This window comes from Salmo salar, chromosome 02, assembly GCF_965601325.2.
Source record: "Salmo salar chromosome 02, fSalSal1, whole genome shotgun sequence".
Classification (NCBI taxonomy): Eukaryota; Metazoa; Chordata; class Actinopteri; order Salmoniformes; family Salmonidae; genus Salmo; species Salmo salar.
In genome coordinates this window covers 52,615,782-52,634,242 of record NC_138292.1, presented here as the reverse complement: position 1 = coordinate 52,634,242, position 18,461 = coordinate 52,615,782, and the positions used below count along the sequence as shown (strand labels likewise).

The window sequence follows — 18,461 nt, the reverse complement described above, 5'->3', positions numbered from 1 at the left end:
CTGATCCAATGAACCATTGCATTACTGTTCATTACTGCCATAATGTGCCGAGTTGGTCAATTGATACATTTTCAAGTTCATAACTATAGAGAATATACAAACATGATATGGTAATAACAAATGTATGTTTACACACTCCCATGAATGTCATAAATTATGGATAATTAGCTTCCCTACGGGGGAGGGAGGGCAGACAGCAGGGCTTCAAACTCTAGAACCCAGTTCCTACATTTCAATATAAAAATGGATTTTATCAAACAAAATTAGGCTACATTTTATCTCTGGGACCCTCAGGATGACAAATCAGAACAAGATTACTGAATATAAGTATATTTTTTACCTTCAGAGGTGAATGTATCAAACTAGTTGCTGTGATAAAAGCACTCTCCTCAAACAATAGCATGATATTTTTTCACTGTAATAGCTTGTGTAAATTGGACAGTGCAGTTAGATTAACAAGAATTTAAGCTTTCTGCCCATATAAGACATGTCCATTTCCTGGGAAATGTTGTTGTTACTTACAACGTCATGCTAATCACATTAGTGCACGCTAGTTCAACCGTTCCGCGGGGGGACACCGATTCTGTAGAGGATAACCAGTTAGAGGGCAGGATAGACAGACTTGTATACCACAGACAGAAGTGGTGACACAGACATGTCACAGGGGCTATGAAGCGGAAGCATTCGTGTATGTTTTCTCACTACCAAATATGGTGGTGACAGGAAGTCCAGTCAAATATCTTTGGGTATACACTCCCAAAAGCAGAACAAAAAGATTGACTATCAGTGCTATTGTGCAAGAGAGGGGGGGAGGGCCTCCAGAAATCAAAACATACACATTTACTGGAAACAGTGCTTATGACATCAGCCTTCACCACTCCACTCCTCTTATAAACCCTCCACCTCACCTCACAAAAGAAACGTCTCTTTTCGTTTGTTCAAGAGCCTTTGTTTATTTTTTAACACTAGGCTAAATAAGTAGCTATATTCGCTTGCCATGGATCAACCACCATCGTACCAGCCAGAGTTTGTCCCAATGAAAGGAAATAAGTACATGCGTCTTGAAGACACTCACGGAGCGCCCAAGTTCCAACATACCGTCGTCTTGGGACAGCCACAGCCCGTTGTACCTCAGCCCAGGGATCACATTATCTGGTCACTTTGCAGCCTCGTGTATGGCAACCCATTCTGTCTCGGAATGTTAGCGGTGTATTTCTCCATAAAGGTGAGTTTGAATTCTCCTTATATAGCTTTTTATAGCAATGTCTGGTGTTGGTGCTTGTATTGTATGGATTTTGAAGTTGAGCAAGTTATTATATAGGCGACCAACTTTGAACTATGGAAGGAAGACAGCATAACAATTATCTACATTCACGTTTCGCTCTCTTGTTATCACAGTGTTATAAAAATGTGTAGCCTATACTTCATCTATAGGCTCTATAGATCTTTACTCCAAAATAAGTGTTTTAAGGAGTATTAAACCACTAAGAGGGTAATACATGACTGAGATCATCCCATTAGTGTGAAATGTCATGTGTATATGTTGTTAACTAATATGCATCGCTACATAAACACAATCAGCAACACATGAATGATTCTATAATATAAATTATTCTACATTTTGTCTTCCAGTCCAGGGATAGGAAGATGGTTGGAGACTTGGAGGGAGCAAGAAAACACGGGAAGACTGCACGCTGCTTTAATACTGTGACCCTGACTTTGGCAATCCTTGGGCTGCTCTTCCTCTTCATCACCTATGGTATCATCATCTACCAAGTTGCACACTGAGTAGCTCCAGTCTTTGCTTTTGTAAAAAGTGTTCATTTTGAAGTCTTGGCAGGTGTTATACACCTCTAGGATTGTGTCCTGATACATTTCAGCTCATCTCTTTAACACACACACACACACACACACACACACACACACACACACACACCACAGAAGTTCCTTCAGCACTGTGTACCAGATCTGATTTGCTCTTCTTTAGTTTTGTGTTTTAAGGATGCAAGATGATTCTTTTGAAGTTCCATTCAAATGTAATTTTTTATAAATACATTTAAAAATGTTGTAAATGCATTACATTTCAGTTTTTATAGGTGTTAATGGATGTTAACGACTCTGTGAGACTCGTCCCATATAGACATACACTCACTTAACAAGAAAACAATTCCCATGGCTTTGTATCTACTTGGCAGAGACGGCATAACAGAACTTGGCTCGGGTCAGCAATTGAACTGTTGACTGAATCTGAGAGGTCCATGAACATACATATCCTGACATGGCTTGTCTTTGTTGTCGCTCTCCAACAATGTTTAAGACACAATCTGTACTATTTATGGTTGCTAAGATTACTTGTCCTTGTGTGATATAAAGATGTAGGAATTTGAGTATGTTGAACAACTTTATCAACACCAAGAATGAACAGTATTAGGTATTTTTGACTTATTACTCTGATACAAATTATAAACAGATGTTGATGTTGTAAAAGTGTAATTTCCAGCAGTGTAGAAAGTCCAGGCCTGGTTTCCGGAGACAAGCTATGTCACCAGGAATCCCTGGCTTGCTGTGTCACCGTACTCTTGAATAGCTTACTATCATCTATTTTCCCTCTGGAGAAAATACTCTCTGTAGGTTTGATGGGTAAAACAAACGCTATTCAATTCAAGGTCCTGTTAAATAAAATACTTACGTTTATCATTCCTTCTGTCCTTCCCCTTCTCCCTGCCTTATCTGACAAAGTTGGATTTGTGAAAGTAATAGCTGCAGACTTTATCCATTTATACACAGAGATTGCTTACTTTAAGATGGGGAGGAAGGAGACATTAGGGCTTGTGTCAAGGATGCATTTTTATAGGGATTCACACAGGTTTCCTCTTGTCAGTATAATTCTTGAAGGAAAGCAGATCAGTAGAGTGAGTTGATCTAGATCAGATGATTGGGACAAAGCAAAAAAATAAATAAAGTGGAAGCTGGGGGCCATTTTCAGGCTCCTTGCAAAGCTCAAAACCTGCAGAGTTCTAGGCCCTTTCAGGGCTAAAAGAAGGAGGAGATATGGCTTAATGTTTTTATGCCAACAGTGTGCCAAGCTGTCATCAAGGCAAAGGGTGGCTACTTTGAAGAATCTCAAATATAAAATATATTTTGAGTTGTTTAAAAGGATCGGACCCTTTTTTTTAAATTTTCCCTTAAAATTATATACCCAAATCTAACTGCCTGTAGCTCAGGACCTTATTATGTTATTGACTGTACGTTTGTTTATGTGTAACTCTGTTGTTGTTTTTGTGAAATAAAATTTAAAAAAATAATAAAACCTGAAGCAAGGATATGCATATTCTTGTTACCATTTGAAAGGAAACACTTTGAAGTTTGTGGAAATGTGAAATTAATGTCGGAGAATATAACACATTAGATCTGGTAAAAGATAATACAAAGAAAAAACGTGTTTTCTATATGTATATACATATATATATATATATATTATATATATATTTTTCCTCATCTTTGAAATGCAAGAGAAAGGCCATTATATCACTTTGGACTCTAGGTGCAATTTAGATTCTGTCCACTGGATGGAAGCAGTGTATGTGCAAAGTTTTAGACTGATCCAATGAACCATTGCATTACTGTTCATTACTGCCATAATGTGCCGAGTTGGTCAATTGATACATTTTCAAGTTCATAACTATAGAGAATATACAAACATGATATGGTAATAACAAATGTATGTTTACACACTCCCATGAATGTCATAAATTATGGATAATTAGCTTCCCTACGGGGGAGGGAGGGCAGACAGCAGGGCTTCAAACTCTAGAACCCAGTTCCTACATTTCAATATAAAAATGGATTTTATCAAACAAAATTAGGCTACATTTTATCTCTGGGACCCTCAGGATGACAAATCAGAACAAGATTACTGAATATAAGTATATTTTTTACCTTCAGAGGTGAATGTATCAAACTAGTTGCTGTGATAAAAGCACTCTCCTCAAACAATAGCATGATATTTTTTCACTGTAATAGCTTGTGTAAATTGGACAGTGCAGTTAGATTAACAAGAATTTAAGCTTTCTGCCCATATAAGACATGTCCATTTCCTGGGAAATGTTGTTGTTACTTACAACGTCATGCTAATCACATTAGTGCACGCTAGTTCAACCGTTCCGCGGGGGGACACCGATTCTGTAGAGGATAACCAGTTAGAGGGCAGGATAGACAGACTTGTATACCACAGACAGAAGTGGTGACACAGACATGTCACAGGGGCTATGAAGCGGAAGCATTCGTGTATGTTTTCTCACTACCAAATATGGTGGTGACAGGAAGTCCAGTCAAATATCTTTGGGTATACACTCCCAAAAGCAGAACAAAAAGATTGACTATCAGTGCTATTGTGCAAGAGAGGGGGGGAGGGCCTCCAGAAATCAAAACATACACATTTACTGGAAACAGTGCTTATGACATCAGCCTTCACCACTCCACTCCTCTTATAAACCCTCCACCTCACCTCACAAAAGAAACGTCTCTTTTCGTTTGTTCAAGAGCCTTTGTTTATTTTTTAACACTAGGCTAAATAAGTAGCTATATTCGCTTGCCATGGATCAACCACCATCGTACCAGCCAGAGTTTGTCCCAATGAAAGGAAATAAGTACATGCGTCTTGAAGACACTCACGGAGCGCCCAAGTTCCAACATACCGTCGTCTTGGGACAGCCACAGCCCGTTGTACCTCAGCCCAGGGATCACATTATCTGGTCACTTTGCAGCCTCGTGTATGGCAACCCATTCTGTCTCGGAATGTTAGCGGTGTATTTCTCCATAAAGGTGAGTTTGAATTCTCCTTATATAGCTTTTTATAGCAATGTCTGGTGTTGGTGCTTGTATTGTATGGATTTTGAAGTTGAGCAAGTTATTATATAGGCGACCAACTTTGAACTATGGAAGGAAGACAGCATAACAATTATCTACATTCACGTTTCGCTCTCTTGTTATCACAGTGTTATAAAAATGTGTAGCCTATACTTCATCTATAGGCTCTATAGATCTTTACTCCAAAATAAGTGTTTTAAGGAGTATTAAACCACTAAGAGGGTAATACATGACTGAGATCATCCCATTAGTGTGAAATGTCATGTGTATATGTTGTTAACTAATATGCATCGCTACATAAACACAATCAGCAACACATGAATGATTCTATAATATAAATGATTCTACATTTTGTCTTCCAGTCCAGGGATAGGAAGATGGTTGGAGACTTGGAGGGAGCAAGAAAACACGGGAAGACTGCACGCTGCTTTAATACTGTGACCCTGACTTTGGCAATCCTTGGGCTGCTCTTCCTCTTCATCACCTATGGTATCATCATCTACCAAGTTGCACACTGAGTAGCTCCAGTCTTTGCTTTTGTAAAAAGTGTTCATTTTGAAGTCTTGGCAGGTGTTATACACCTCTAGGATTGTGTCCTGATACATTTCAGCTCATCTCTTTAACACACACACACACACACACACACACACACACACACACACACACACACACACACACACACACACACACACACACACACACACACACACACACACACACCACAGAAGTTCCTTCAGCACTGTGTACCAGATCTGATTTGCTCTTCTTTAGTTTTATGTTTTAAGGATGCAAGATGATTCTTTTGAAGTTCCATTCAAATGTAATTTTTTATAAATAAATTAAAAAATGTTGTAAATGCATTACATTTCAGTTTTTATAGGTGTTAATGGATGTTAACGACTCTGTGAGACTCGTCCCATATAGACATACACTCACTTAACAAGAAAACAATTCCCATGGCTTTGTATCCACTTGGCAGAGACGGCATGACAGAACTTGGCTCGGGTCAGCAATTGAACTGTTGACTGAATCTGAGAGGTCCATGAACATACATATCCTGACATGGCTTGTCTTTGTTGTCGCTCTCCAACAATGTTTAAGACACAATCTGTACTATTTATGGTTGCTAAGATTACTTGTCCTTGTGTGATATAAAGATGTAGGAATTTGAGTATGTTGAACAACTTTATCAACACCAAGAATGAACAGTATTAGGTATTTTTGACTTATTACTCTGATACAAATTATAAACAGATGTTGATGTTGTAAAAGTGTAATTTCCAGCAGTGTAGAAAGTCCAGGCCTGGTTTCCGGAGACAAGCTATGTCACCAGGAATCCCTGGCTTGCTGTGTCACCGTACTCTTGAATAGCTTACTATCGTCTATTTTCCCTCTGGAGAAAATAGTCTCTGTAGGTTTGATGGGTAAAACAAACACTATTCAATTCAAGGTCCTGTTAAATAAAATACTTACGTTTATCATTCCTTCTGTCCTTCCCCTTCTCCCTGCCTTATCTGACAAAGTTGGATTTGTGAAAGTAATAGCTGCAGACTTTATCCATTTATACACAGAGATTGCTTACTTTAAGATGGGGAGGAAGGAGACATTAGGGCTTGTGTCAAGGATGCATTTTTATAGGGATTCACACAGGTTTCCTCTTGTCAGTATAATTCTTGAAGGAAAGCAGATCAGTAGAGTGAGTTGATCTAGATCAGATGATTGGGACAAAGCAAAAAAATAAATAAAGTGGAAGCTGGGGGCCATTTTCAGGCTCCTTGCAAAGCTCAAAACCTGCAGAGTTCTAGGCCCTTTCAGGGCTAAAAGAAGGAGGAGATATGGCTTAATGTTTTTATGCCAACAGTGTGCCAAGCTGTCATCAAGGCAAAGGGTGGCTACTTTGAAGAATCTCAAATATAAAATATATTTTGAGTTGTTTAAAAGGATCGGACCCTTTTTTTTAAATTTTCCCTTAAAATTATATACCCAAATCTAACTGCCTGTAGCTCAGGACCTTATTATGTTATTGACTGTACGTTTGTTTATGTGTAACTCTGTTGTTGTTATTTGTGAAATAAAATTTAAAAAAAATAATAAAACCTGAAGCAAGGATATGCATATTCTTGTTACCATTTGAAAGGAAACACTTTGAAGTTTGTGGAAATGTGAAATTAATGTCGGAGAATATAACACATTAGATCTGGTAAAAGATAATACAAAGAAAAAACGTGTTTTCTATATGTATATACATATATATATATATATATTATATATATATTTTTCCTCATCTTTGAAATGCAAGAGAAAGGCCATTATATCACTTTGGACTCTAGGTGCAATTTAGATTCTGTCCACTGGATGGAAGCAGTGTATGTGCAAAGTTTTAGACTGATCCAATGAACCATTGCATTACTGTTCATTACTGCCATAATGTGCCGAGTTGGTCAATTGATACATTTTCAAGTTCATAACTATAGAGAATATACAAACATGATATGGTAATAACAAATGTATGTTTACACACTCCCATGAATGTCATAAATTATGGATAATTAGCTTCCCTACGGGGGAGGGAGGGCAGACAGCAGGGCTTCAAACTCTAGAACCCAGTTCCTACATTTCAATATAAAAATGGATTTTATCAAACAAAATTAGGCTACATTTTATCTCTGGGACCCTCAGGATGACAAATCAGAACAAGATTACTGAATATAAGTATATTTTTTACCTTCAGAGGTGAATGTATCAAACTAGTTGCTGTGATAAAAGCACTCTCCTCAAACAATAGCATGATATTTTTTCACTGTAATAGCTTGTGTAAATTGGACAGTGCAGTTAGATTAACAAGAATTTAAGCTTTCTGCCCATATAAGACATGTCCATTTCCTGGGAAATGTTGTTGTTACTTACAACGTCATGCTAATCACATTAGTGCACGCTAGTTCAACCGTTCCGCGGGGGGACACCGATTCTGTAGAGGATAACCAGTTAGAGGGCAGGATAGACAGACTTGTATACCACAGACAGAAGTGGTGACACAGACATGTCACAGGGGCTATGAAGCGGAAGCATTCGTGTATGTTTTCTCACTACCAAATATGGTGGTGACAGGAAGTCCAGTCAAATATCTTTGGGTATACACTCCCAAAAGCAGAACAAAAAGATTGACTATCAGTGCTATTGTGCAAGAGAGGGGGGGAGGGCCTCCAGAAATCAAAACATACACATTTACTGGAAACAGTGCTTATGACATCAGCCTTCACCACTCCACTCCTCTTATAAACCCTCCACCTCACCTCACAAAAGAAACGTCTCTTTTCGTTTGTTCAAGAGCCTTTGTTTATTTTTTAACACTAGGCTAAATAAGTAGCTATATTCGCTTGCCATGGATCAACCACCATCGTACCAGCCAGAGTTTGTCCCAATGAAAGGAAATAAGTACATGCGTCTTGAAGACACTCACGGAGCGCCCAAGTTCCAACATACCGTCGTCTTGGGACAGCCACAGCCCGTTGTACCTCAGCCCAGGGATCACATTATCTGGTCACTTTGCAGCCTCGTGTATGGCAACCCATTCTGTCTCGGAATGTTAGCGGTGTATTTCTCCATAAAGGTGAGTTTGAATTCTCCTTATATAGCTTTTTATAGCAATGTCTGGTGTTGGTGCTTGTATTGTATGGATTTTGAAGTTGAGCAAGTTATTATATAGGCGACCAACTTTGAACTATGGAAGGAAGACAGCATAACAATTATCTACATTCACGTTTCGCTCTCTTGTTATCACAGTGTTATAAAAATGTGTAGCCTATACTTCATCTATAGGCTCTATAGATCTTTACTCCAAAATAAGTGTTTTAAGGAGTATTAAACCACTAAGAGGGTAATACATGACTGAGATCATCCCATTAGTGTGAAATGTCATGTGTATATGTTGTTAACTAATATGCATCGCTACATAAACACAATCAGCAACACATGAATGATTCTATAATATAAATGATTCTACATTTTGTCTTCCAGTCCAGGGATAGGAAGATGGTTGGAGACTTGGAGGGAGCAAGAAAACACGGGAAGACTGCACGCTGCTTTAATACTGTGACCCTGACTTTGGCAATCCTTGGGCTGCTCTTCCTCTTCATCACCTATGGTATCATCATCTACCAAGTTGCACACTGAGTAGCTCCAGTCTTTGCTTTTGTAAAAAGTGTTCATTTTGAAGTCTTGGCAGGTGTTATACACCTCTAGGATTGTGTCCTGATACATTTCAGCTCATCTCTTTAACACACACACACACACACACACACACACACACACACACACACACACACACACACACACACACACACACACACACACACACACACACACACACACCACAGAAGTTCCTTCAGCACTGTGTACCAGATCTGATTTGCTCTTCTTTAGTTTTATGTTTTAAGGATGCAAGATGATTCTTTTGAAGTTCCATTCAAATGTAATTTTTTATAAATAAATTAAAAAATGTTGTAAATGCATTACATTTCAGTTTTTATAGGTGTTAATGGATGTTAACGACTCTGTGAGACTCGTCCCATATAGACATACACTCACTTAACAAGAAAACAATTCCCATGGCTTTGTATCCACTTGGCAGAGACGGCATGACAGAACTTGGCTCGGGTCAGCAATTGAACTGTTGACTGAATCTGAGAGGTCCATGAACATACATATCCTGACATGGCTTGTCTTTGTTGTCGCTCTCCAACAATGTTTAAGACACAATCTGTACTATTTATGGTTGCTAAGATTACTTGTCCTTGTGTGATATAAAGATGTAGGAATTTGAGTATGTTGAACAACTTTATCAACACCAAGAATGAACAGTATTAGGTATTTTTGACTTATTACTCTGATACAAATTATAAACAGATGTTGATGTTGTAAAAGTGTAATTTCCAGCAGTGTAGAAAGTCCAGGCCTGGTTTCCGGAGACAAGCTATGTCACCAGGAATCCCTGGCTTGCTGTGTCACCGTACTCTTGAATAGCTTACTATCGTCTATTTTCCCTCTGGAGAAAATAGTCTCTGTAGGTTTGATGGGTAAAACAAACACTATTCAATTCAAGGTCCTGTTAAATAAAATACTTACGTTTATCATTCCTTCTGTCCTTCCCCTTCTCCCTGCCTTATCTGACAAAGTTGGATTTGTGAAAGTAATAGCTGCAGACTTTATCCATTTATACACAGAGATTGCTTACTTTAAGATGGGGAGGAAGGAGACATTAGGGCTTGTGTCAAGGATGCATTTTTATAGGGATTCACACAGGTTTCCTCTTGTCAGTATAATTCTTGAAGGAAAGCAGATCAGTAGAGTGAGTTGATCTAGATCAGATGATTGGGACAAAGCAAAAAAATAAATAAAGTGGAAGCTGGGGGCCATTTTCAGGCTCCTTGCAAAGCTCAAAACCTGCAGAGTTCTAGGCCCTTTCAGGGCTAAAAGAAGGAGGAGATATGGCTTAATGTTTTTATGCCAACAGTGTGCCAAGCTGTCATCAAGGCAAAGGGTGGCTACTTTGAAGAATCTCAAATATAAAATATATTTTGAGTTGTTTAAAAGGATCGGACCCTTTTTTTTAAATTTTCCCTTAAAATTATATACCCAAATCTAACTGCCTGTAGCTCAGGACCTTATTATGTTATTGACTGTACGTTTGTTTATGTGTAACTCTGTTGTTGTTTTTGTGAAATAAAATTTAAAAAAAATAATAAAACCTGAAGCAAGGATATGCATATTCTTGTTACCATTTGAAAGGAAACACTTTGAAGTTTGTGGAAATGTGAAATTAATGTCGGAGAATATAACACATTAGATCTGGTAAAAGATAATACAAAGAAAAAACGTGTTTTCTATATGTATATACATATATATATATATATATTATATATATATTTTTCCTCATCTTTGAAATGCAAGAGAAAGGCCATTATATCACTTTGGACTCTAGGTGCAATTTAGATTCTGTCCACTGGATGGAAGCAGTGTATGTGCAAAGTTTTAGACTGATCCAATGAACCATTGCATTACTGTTCATTACTGCCATAATGTGCCGAGTTGGTCAATTGATACATTTTCAAGTTCATAACTATAGAGAATATACAAACATGATATGGTAATAACAAATGTATGTTTACACACTCCCATGAATGTCATAAATTATGGATAATTAGCTTCCCTACGGGGGAGGGAGGGCAGACAGCAGGGCTTCAAACTCTAGAACCCAGTTCCTACATTTCAATATAAAAATGGATTTTATCAAACAAAATTAGGCTACATTTTATCTCTGGGACCCTCAGGATGACAAATCAGAACAAGATTACTGAATATAAGTATATTTTTTACCTTCAGAGGTGAATGTATCAAACTAGTTGCTGTGATAAAAGCACTCTCCTCAAACAATAGCATGATATTTTTTCACTGTAATAGCTTGTGTAAATTGGACAGTGCAGTTAGATTAACAAGAATTTAAGCTTTCTGCCCATATAAGACATGTCCATTTCCTGGGAAATGTTGTTGTTACTTACAACGTCATGCTAATCACATTAGTGCACGCTAGTTCAACCGTTCCGCGGGGGGACACCGATTCTGTAGAGGATAACCAGTTAGAGGGCAGGATAGACAGACTTGTATACCACAGACAGAAGTGGTGACACAGACATGTCACAGGGGCTATGAAGCGGAAGCATTCGTGTATGTTTTCTCACTACCAAATATGGTGGTGACAGGAAGTCCAGTCAAATATCTTTGGGTATACACTCCCAAAAGCAGAACAAAAAGATTGACTATCAGTGCTATTGTGCAAGAGAGGGGGGGAGGGCCTCCAGAAATCAAAACATACACATTTACTGGAAACAGTGCTTATGACATCAGCCTTCACCACTCCACTCCTCTTATAAACCCTCCACCTCACCTCACAAAAGAAACGTCTCTTTTCGTTTGTTCAAGAGCCTTTGTTTATTTTTTAACACTAGGCTAAATAAGTAGCTATATTCGCTTGCCATGGATCAACCACCATCGTACCAGCCAGAGTTTGTCCCAATGAAAGGAAATAAGTACATGCGTCTTGAAGACACTCACGGAGCGCCCAAGTTCCAACATACCGTCGTCTTGGGACAGCCACAGCCCGTTGTACCTCAGCCCAGGGATCACATTATCTGGTCACTTTGCAGCCTCGTGTATGGCAACCCATTCTGTCTCGGAATGTTAGCGGTGTATTTCTCCATAAAGGTGAGTTTGAATTCTCCTTATATAGCTTTTTATAGCAATGTCTGGTGTTGGTGCTTGTATTGTATGGATTTTGAAGTTGAGCAAGTTATTATATAGGCGACCAACTTTGAACTATGGAAGGAAGACAGCATAACAATTATCTACATTCACGTTTCGCTCTCTTGTTATCACAGTGTTATAAAAATGTGTAGCCTATACTTCATCTATAGGCTCTATAGATCTTTACTCCAAAATAAGTGTTTTAAGGAGTATTAAACCACTAAGAGGGTAATACATGACTGAGATCATCCCATTAGTGTGAAATGTCATGTGTATATGTTGTTAACTAATATGCATCGCTACATAAACACAATCAGCAACACATTAATGATTCTATAGTATAAATGATTCTACATTTTGTCTTCCAGTCCAGGGATAGGATGATGGTTGGAGACTTGGAGGGAGCAAGAAAACACGGGAAGACTGCACGCTGCTTTAATACTGTGACCCTGACTTTGGCAATCCTTGGGCTGCTCTTCCTCTTCATCACCTATGGTATCATCATCTACCAAGTTGCACACTGAGTAGCTCCAGTCTTTGCTTTTGTAAAAAGTGTTCATTTTGAAGTCTTGGCAGGTGTTATACACCTCTAGGATTGTGTCCTGATACATTTCAGCTCATCTCTTTAACACACACACACACACACACACACACACACACACACACACACACACACACACACACACACACACACACACACACACACACACACCACAGAAGTTCCTTCAGCACTGTGTACCAGATCTGATTTGCTCTTCTTTAGTTTTATGTTTTAAGGATGCAAGATGATTCTTTTGAAGTTCCATTCAAATGTAATTTTTTATAAATAAATTAAAAAATGTTGTAAATGCATTACATTTCAGTTTTTATAGGTGTTAATGGATGTTAACGACTCTGTGAGACTCGTCCCATATAGACATACACTCACTTAACAAGAAAACAATTCCCATGGCTTTGTATCCACTTGGCAGAGACGGCATGACAGAACTTGGCTCGGGTCAGCAATTGAACTGTTGACTGAATCTGAGAGGTCCATGAACATACATATCCTGACATGGCTTGTCTTTGTTGTCGCTCTCCAACAATGTTTAAGACACAATCTGTACTATTTATGGTTGCTAAGATTACTTGTCCTTGTGTGATATAAAGATGTAGGAATTTGAGTATGTTGAACAACTTTATCAACACCAAGAATGAACAGTATTAGGTATTTTTGACTTATTACTCTGATACAAATTATAAACAGATGTTGATGTTGTAAAAGTGTAATTTCCAGCAGTGTAGAAAGTCCAGGCCTGGTTTCCGGAGACAAGCTATGTCACCAGGAATCCCTGGCTTGCTGTGTCACCGTACTCTTGAATAGCTTACTATCGTCTATTTTCCCTCTGGAGAAAATACTCTCTGTAGGTTTGATGGGTAAAACAAACACTATTCAATTCAAGGTCCTGTTAAATAAAATATTTACGTTTATCATTCCTTCTATCCTTCCCCTTCTCCCTGCCTTATCTGACAAAGGTGGATTGGTGAAAGTAATAGCTGCAGACTTTATCCATTTACACACAGAGATTGCTTACTTTAAGATGGGGAGGAAGGAGACATTAGGGCTTGTGTCAAGGATGCATTTTTATAGGGATTCACACAGGTTTCCTCTTGTCAGTATAGTTCTTGAAGGAAAGCAGATCAGTAGAGTGAGTTGATCTAGATCAGATGATTGGGACAAAGCTAAAAAATAAATAAAGTGGAAGCTGGGGGCCATTTTCAGGCTGCTTGCAAAGCTCAAAAGCCTGCAGAGTTCTGGGCCCTTTCAGGGCTAAATGAAGGAGGAGATATGGCTTAATGTTTTTATGCCAACAGTGTGCCAAGCTGTCATCAAGGCAAAGGGTGGCTCCTTTGAAGAATCTCAAATATAAAAAATATTTTGAGTTGTTTAAAAGGATCGGACCCTTTTTTTAAATTTTCCCTTAAAATTATATACCCAAATCTAACTGCCTGTAGCTCAGGACCTTATTGTGTTATTGACTGTACGTTTGTTTATGTGTAACTCTGTTGTTGTTTTTGTGGCACTGCTTTGCTTTATCTCGGCCAGTTTGCAGTTGTAAATGAGAACTTGTTCTCATCTGGCCTACCTGGTTAAATAAAGTTGAAATAAAATAAAATGGAAATGTGAAATTAATGTCGGAGAATATAACACATTAGATCTGGTAAAAGATAATCCAAAGAAAAAAACGGGTTTTCTATATATGTATAGATATATATATATATCTATATATATTATATATATTTTTTCCATCTTTGAAATGCAACTGAAAGGCCAATATATGACTTTGGACTCTAGGCGCAATTTAGATTCTGCCCACTAGATGGCAACAGTGTATGTGCAAAGTTTTATACGGATCCAATGAACCATTCTATTACTGTTCATTACTGCCAAAATGTGCCAAGTTGGTCAATTGATACATTTTCAAGTTCATAACTATAGAGAACATACAAACATGATATGGTAATAAAAAAAATATGTTTACACACTCCCAGGAATGTCATAAATTATGGATAATTAGCTTCCCTACGGGGGGACAGACAGCAGGGCTTCAAACTCTAGAACCCAGTTCCTACATTTCAATATAAAAATGGATTTTATCAAACAAAACTAGGCGACATTTTATCTCTGGGACCCTCAGGATGACAAATCAGAACAAGATTACTGAATATAAGTATATTATTTACCTTCAGAGGTGAATGTATCAAACCAGTTGCTGTGATAAAAGCACTCTCCTCAAACAATAGCATGGTATTTTTTTCACTTTAATAGCTTGTGTAAATTGGACAGTGCAGTTAGATTATCAAGAATATAAGCTTTCTGCCCATATAAGACATTTCCATTTTCTGGGAAATGTTCTTGTTACTTACAACGTCATGCTAATCACATTAGCACGTTAGCTCAACCGTCCCGCGGGGGGGACACCGATCCTGTAGAGGTTTTAACACATTTCTGGTTACTACATGATTCCATATGTGTTGATTCATAGTTTTGATGTCTTCACTATTATTCTACAATGTAGAAAATAGTAAAAAATAAAGAAAAACCTTTAAATGAGTAGGTGTGTCCAAACTTGTGACTGTACTGTACTGTACTGTACTGTATATATCTGTCACGTCCTGACCCTTGTAAGAGGTCATTCTGTTTATATGTGGGGGTTTTCTAGTATTCTATTTCTATGTTTTGTTTTCCAGGTTTTGGCCGGGTATACCCTTTCCAATCAGAGGCAGGTGTCTTTCGTTGTCTCTGATTGGAAGCCATACTTAGGCAGCCTGTTTTCCTTTGGGGTTTGTGGGTAGTTGTTTTCCGTTTTGTATACGTTCCTGACGGAACTGTTGGCTGTCGTTTTGTTATTTTGTTGAAGTGTTATCATAAATAAAATAAATATGAGCACTTTACACACTGCGCCTTGGTCCCCTTTCAACGACCCCTGTGACAATATCATATATCAGCTTTAAAATTGCAGATTGTGGCTTCTATCAATGTAATTATGTGAACCATTTCCAATACCACGGCTTAGGGCTGTTCTTAACGCGATGCAATGAGGAGTGCCTGGATACAGCCCTTAGCCCTGGTATTGACAATATACCACAAACCCCCGAGTTGCCTTATTGTTATTATAAACTGGTTACCAATGTACATAATTAGAGCAGAAATAATTATTGTTTTGTCGTACCCCTATACCACGGCTTTCAGCCAATCATTACTCGGGGTTCGACCCACCCAGTTTATAATATTTATTATAAACTGTTGTTAGGTTCTAATTTTTCAGAGTAAATAACTCACGGACACTAGAGAAGCTTGACCAAGTTTAATTCTTCCCAAAGAGTCGTTACAGCTTGTATTCAGACAAAAACATGTTCTCACCATCACAAGTATGTATACCCCACGTTGAACAGTCCTCCTTCTCTTATGGTTCGACAGGAAGAGGTTAACAGGATACTATACCCTTATTACTCCCTTCAGGAGATCTGACCTCCTGACCTCAACCCCTCCTTCGCCTAATCCACAGATATCCATCCGCTTCCCCTATAGCAGTCCTGTGATCTCCTCCCGTCCACCAAACATATTCCAAAGCCATGTGTCTTTCTACAGAAAACCATTAACTTCTGACATAAAACCCAGTCTCTTTCACTCCTTATATTCTAGGCTTCTGATCTATCATGTATTTAATATCTCAATGTTCAAAGTTTAGCCCGAATCCAACACTGTGGTTCGAGCCCTGAATGCTGATTGGCTGACAGCCGTGGTATATCAGACCTTATACCACAGGTATGACAAAATATTTATTTTTACTGCTCTAATTATGTTGGTAATCAGTTTATAATAGCAATAACGCACCTCGGGTTTTGATATATGGCCAATATACCACGGCTAAAGGCTGTGTCCAGGCACTCCAGGTCGCATCGTAAATGAGAACAGCCCTTAGCCGTGGTATATTGGCCATATACCACACCTCCTCGGGCCTTATTGCTTAATTATATCACGGCGCCTGTCACATGAGAATATCTTTTGCATTTAGCAGATCTGACATTTATTCATGTGATATATCACTTAGCAAACATTTTACTTGCTTGAGTTATTAAATCATAATTTATAACCATAAACATGCCTTCATAGGAATGAAGGCAAGGTTATGGTTTGCCCAATGAATTAATTATCAACTAATTCAGTAATAATTCATTCCAGTCTGCTGTCCCCACATGCTTCAAGAGGGCCACCATTGTTTCTGTTCCCAAGAAAGCTAAGGTAACTGAGCTAAATGACTACCGCCCTGTAGCACTCACTTCCGTCATCATGAAGTACTTTGAGAGACTAGTCAAGGACCATATCACCTCCACCCTTCCTGACACCCTAGACCCACTCCAACTTGCTTACCGCCACAATAGGTCCACAGACAATGCAATCGCCATCACACTGCACACTGCCCTAACCCATCTGGACAAGAGGAATACCTATGTAAGAATGCTGTTCATCGATTACAGCTCAGCATTTAACACCATAGTACCCTCCAAACTCGTCATTAAATACTACCCTCCAATCCCCGCCCTGTGCAACTGTGTCCTGGGCTTCCTGACGGGCCGCCCCCAGGTGGTGAGGGTAGGTAACAACATCACCACCCCGCTGATCCTCAACACTGGGTCCCCACAAGGGTGCGTTCTCAGCCCTCTACTGTACTCCCTGTTCACCCATGACTGCGTGGCCATGCACGCCTCCAACTCAATCATCAAGTTTGCAGACGACACTACAGTGGTAGGCTTGATTACCAACAACGACGAGACGGCCTACAGGGAGGAGGTGAAGGCCCTCGGAGCGTGGTGTCAGGAAAATAACATCACACTCAATGTAAAAAAAACAAAGGAGATGATCGTGGACTTCAGGAAACAGCAGAGGGAGCAGCCCCCTATCGACATTGATGGGACAGTAGTGGAGAGGGTGGAGAGTTTTAAGTTCCTCGGCGTACACATCATGGACAAACTGAAATAGTCCACCCACACAGACAGCGTGGTGAAGAAGGCGCAGCAGCGCCTCTTCAACCTCAGGAGGCTGAAGAAATTTGGCTTGTCACCAAAAACACTCACAAACATTTACAGATGCACAATCGAGAGCATCCTGTCGGGCTGTATCACCGCCTGGTATGGCAGCTGCTCCGCCCATAACCGGAAGGCTCTCCAGAGGGTAGTGAGGTCTGCACAACGCATCAACGGGTGCAAACTACCTGCCCTCCAGGACACCTACACCACCCGATGTCACAGGAAGGCCAAAAATATCATCAAGGACAACAACCACCCGAGCCACTGCCTGTTCACCCCGCTATCACCCAGAAGGCGAGGTCAGTACAGGTGCATCAAAACGGGGACCGAGACACTGAAAAACAGCTTCTATCTCAAGGCCATCAGACTGTTAAACAGCCATCACTAAGATTGAGTGGCTGCTGCCAACATACTGACTCAACTCCACCCACTTTAATAATGGAAAAATTGATGTAATCAATTTATCACTAGCCACTTTATATTATATAATGTTTACTTACCCTACATTACTCATCTCTTATGTATATACTGTAAGCTATACCATCTACTGCATCTTGCCATCTGATGTAATTAAATATATCACTAGCCACTTTAAACAATGCCACTTTATATAATGTTCTCATACCCTACATTGCTCATCTCATATGTATATACTGTACACTATTCCATCTACTGCATCTTGCCATCTTGATGTGATGTTTCACTAGCCACTTTAAACAATG

The 18,461-nt window shown here is 39.1% G+C and overlaps 4 long non-coding RNA genes and 1 other non-coding gene across 5 annotated transcripts in view; all 5 read left to right on the top strand.

Annotated features, from left to right (window-relative positions):
- LOC145861651 (uncharacterized) overlaps positions 1-18,461 on the top strand; it is a 63,904-nt gene that overhangs the window by 14,908 nt on the left and 30,535 nt on the right. The window lies entirely within an intron of this gene.
- On the top strand, positions 429-3,316 carry LOC145861647 (uncharacterized). The gene is made up of 2 exons (XR_014381295.1): positions 429-1,225; positions 1,633-3,316. It is a non-coding gene; the product is annotated as an uncharacterized LOC145861647 (long non-coding RNA).
- LOC145861649 (uncharacterized) lies at positions 4,028-6,040 on the top strand. Its single transcript, XR_014381297.1, has 2 exons — positions 4,028-4,824; positions 5,232-6,040. It is a non-coding gene; the product is annotated as an uncharacterized LOC145861649 (long non-coding RNA).
- Positions 7,683-9,691, top strand: LOC145861646 (uncharacterized). The gene is made up of 2 exons (XR_014381294.1): positions 7,683-8,479; positions 8,887-9,691. It is a non-coding gene; the product is annotated as an uncharacterized LOC145861646 (long non-coding RNA).
- On the top strand, positions 11,316-14,324 carry LOC106598334 (uncharacterized). Its single transcript, XR_014381293.1, has 2 exons — positions 11,316-12,129; positions 12,537-14,324. It is a non-coding gene; the product is annotated as an uncharacterized LOC106598334 (transcript).